We start from the raw sequence: 4,200 nt of genomic DNA, 5'->3' as shown, positions 1-4,200 counted from the left end.
GGGGTCACCAAGGGGCCCACAAGGTCGGGGGGCGCGCCCTACCCCCTGGGCACGCCCTCCACCCTTGTGGACGCCTCGTGGCTCCTTTGACTTGCACTCCAAGTCTCCTGGGAGTCTTCTGGTCCAAGAAAAATTATCGCGAAAGTTTTATTCCGTTTGGACTCCGTTTGGTATTCCTTTTCTGCGAAACTCTAAAACAAGGAAAAACAGGAACTGGCACTGGGCTCTAGGTTAATAGGTTAGTCCCAGAAATCATATAAAATAGCATACTAATACATATAAAACATCCAAAACAGATAATATAATAGCATGCAACAATAAAAAATTATAGATACGTTGGAGACGTATCAGGCATCCCCAAGCTTAATTCCTGCTTGTCCTCGAGTAGGTAAATGATAAAAACAGAATTTTTGATGTGGAATGCTAACTAACATATTTATACATGTAATTCTATCTATTGTGGCATGAATGTTCAGATCCGTAAGATTCAAAACAAAAGTTTAATATTTACATGAAAACAATAACACTTCAAGCATACTAACAAAATAATTATGTCTTCTCAAAATAACATGGCCAAAGAAAGCTTATCCCTATAAAATCATATAGTCTGGCTATGCTCCATCTTCATCACACAAAATATTCAAATCATGCACAACCCCGATGACAAGCTAAGCAATTGTTTCATACTTTTTATGTTCTCAAACTTTTCCAACTTTCACGCAATACATGAGCGTGAGCCATGAACATAACACTATGGGTGGAATAGACGATGGTTGTGGAGAAGACAAAAAGAAGGAGATAGTCTCACATCAACTAGGCATATCAATGGGCTATGGAGATGCCCATTAATAGGTATCAATGTGAGTGAGTAGGGATTGCCATGCAACAGATGCACTAGAGCTATAGGTTTATGAGAGCTAAAAAATAAAACTGCGTGGGTGTGCATCCAACTCGCTTGCTCATGAATACCTAGGCAATTTTTAGGAAGCTCATCATTGGAATATACAAGCCAAGTTCTATAATGAAAATTCCCACTAGTATATGAAAGTGATATCATAAGAGACTCTCTATCATGAATATCATGGTGATACTTTGAAGCACAAGTGTGGTAATAGGATAGTAGCATTGCCCCTTCTCTCTTTTCTATTTTTTATTGGGCGTTCTCTCATTTTTTTGGCCTCTTTTTTTCGTCCGGAGTCTCATCCCGACTTGTGGGGGAATCATAGTCTCCATCATCCTTTCCTCACATGGGACAATGCTCTAATAATGAAGATCATCACACTTTTATTTACTTACAACTCAAAAATTACAACTTGATTCTTAGAACAAAATATGACTCTATGTGAATGCTTCCGGCGGTGTACTGGGATGTGCAATGAATCAAGAGCGACATGTATAAAAATTGATGAACGGTGGCTTTGCCACAAATACGATGTCAACTACATGGTCATGCAAAGCAATGACAATGATGATGCGTGTTATAATAAACGGAACGGTGGAAAGTTGCATGGCAATATATCTCAGAATGGCTATGGAAATGTCATAATAGGTAGGTATGGTGGCTATTTTGAGGAAGGTATATGGTGGGTTTATGGTACCGGTGAAAGTTGCGCGGTACTAGAGAGGTTAGCAATGGCGGAAAGGTGAGGGTGTGTATAATCCATGGACTCAACATTAGTCATAAAGAACTCACATAGTTATTGAAAAAATCTATTAGTCAGCGAAACAAAGTACTACGCACATGTGCCTAGGGGGATAGATTGGTAGGAAAAGACCATCGCTCGTCCCCGACCGCCACTCATAAGGAAGACAATCAAAAATCATGCTCCGACTTCATCACATAACGGTTCACCATACGTGCGTGCTACGGGACTCACAAACTTTAACACAAGTATTTCTCAAATTCACAACTACTTACTAGCATGACTCTAATATCACCATCTTCATATCTCAAAACAATCATAAGGAACCAAACTTCTCATATTATTCAATGCACTTTATATGAAAGTGTTATTATATCCCTCTTGGATGCCTATCATAATAGGACTAATTTTATAATCAAAGCAAATTAGCATGCTGTTTTAAGGACTCTAAAAATAAAATAAATGAAGTACGAGAGTTCATCAATTTCTTTAAAATAAAACCACCGTCGTGCTCTAGAAAGGTATAAGTGAAGCACTAGAGCAAATTTGCCTACTCAAAAGATATAAGTAAAGCACATAGAGCATTCGAATAAATCACGATTCATGCATGTCTCTCTAAAAAGGTGTTTATAGCAAGGATGATTTTGGCAAACTAAAGCAAAGACTCAAATCATACAAGACGCTCCAAGCAAAACACATATCATGTGGCGAATAAAAATATAGCCTCAAGTAAAGTTATCAATAGACGAAGATGAAAGAGGGGATGCCTTCCCGGGGCATCCCCAAGCTTAGGATCTTGGTGTCCTTGAATATTACCTTGGGGTGCCTTGGGAATCCCCAAGCTTAGGCTCTTGCCACTCCTTATTCCATAGTCCATCAAATCCTTACCCAAAACTTGAAAACTTCACAACACAAACTTCAACAGAAAATCTCGTAAGCTCCGTTAGTATAAGAAAATAAATCACCACTTTTGGTACTATTGTGAACACATTCTTTATTTATATTGGTGTAATATCTACTGTATTCCAACTTTTCCATGGTTCATACCCCCCCCCCCCCGATACTAGCCATAGATTCATCAAAATAAGCAAACAAAATCAGTGAAAAACAGAACAGTCTTTAGCAATCTGGAAGTTTCGAATACTTATGTACCTCTAAAAATCCTGGAAAATTAGGAAGTCCTAGATAATTTGTCTATTAATATTTTGCATAAAGAATCAACTAAAAAGCACTCTGGAGCTAAAAATTAGAATTGTTTTCGTGAGCGCAAAAGTTTCTGTTTTTCAGCAAGATCAAATCAACTATTACCGTATGCTATCCCAAAGGTCTTACTTGGAACAAACACTAATTAAAACACAAAACCACATCTAACTAGAGTCTAGATGAAATATTTATTGCAAAACAGGACCTAAAAAAGCAAAAAAGAAAAAGAAAATTGGGTTGCCTCCCAACAAGCGCTATTGTTTAACGCCCTTAGCTAGGCATAAAACACGAATAGATCTAAGTATTATCATCTTTGGTATGCAATCCATAAGTGGCTCTCATAATAGATTCATAAGGCAATTTAATTATCTTTCTTGTGATGTGTTCCATGACTTTCCTTAATGTAAATTGAAATCTAATGTTTCCTTCTTTCATATGAATAATTGCACCAATCATTCTAAGGAAAGGTCTACCAAGAATAATAGGACATGTAGGATTGTAATCTATATAAAGAGCAATGAAATCTACGGGCACATAATTCCTATTTGCAACAATAAGAACATCATTAATCCTTCCCATAGGTTTCTTAATAGTGGATTCCGCAAGATGCAAATTTAAGGAACAATCATCAAATTCACGGAAACCTAACACATCACATAAAGTTTTTGGAATCGTGGAAACATTAGCACCCAAATCATACAAAGCATAGCATTCATAATCATTAATATTAATCTTAATAGTAGGTTCCCACTCATCATAAAGTTTTCTAGGGATATAAGCTTCCAATTCAAGCTTTTCTTCAAAAGATTGCATCATAGCATCAACGATATGTTTAGTAAAAGCTTTGTTTTAATTATAAGCATGAGGAGAATTCAACATGGATTGTAACAAGGAAATACAATCTATTAAAGAACAATTATCATAATTACATTCCTTGAAATCCAAAAGAGTGGGTTCATTGCTATTTAAAGTTTTTACCTCTCCAATCCCACCTTTATCAATTTTTGCATCAAGATCTAAAAAGTCCGAATCATTGGGACGCCTTCTAACTAAAGTTGACTCTTCTCCAGTCCCATCTTTATCAAGATTTACATTGGAAAAGAAAGATTCAATAGGAGTCACACCAATCACTTTAAGATCTTCATCATTATTTCCAGCCTCTGGTTTGGCGGCCATTTTGTTTACTAGAGTAGCTTGTTTATCAGAAATTTGTCCACCAAATTTTCAAGATGCGCAAACTGAGATCTCAAACCATAAAATTCCTTAGACATATCATCAAGCTCTTTATTCATGTATTCCATAAAACTTTTCTGCTCCTTGAGCTCGTTTCTAGAGAAATTGTTATGCTCAAATT

Source organism: Triticum aestivum, chromosome 3B (genome assembly GCF_018294505.1).
Source record: "Triticum aestivum cultivar Chinese Spring chromosome 3B, IWGSC CS RefSeq v2.1, whole genome shotgun sequence".
Taxonomy (NCBI): Eukaryota; Viridiplantae; Streptophyta; class Magnoliopsida; order Poales; family Poaceae; genus Triticum; species Triticum aestivum.
The sequence above is the reverse complement of the archived record's forward strand: the minus strand, read 5'-3'. Positions refer to the sequence as shown.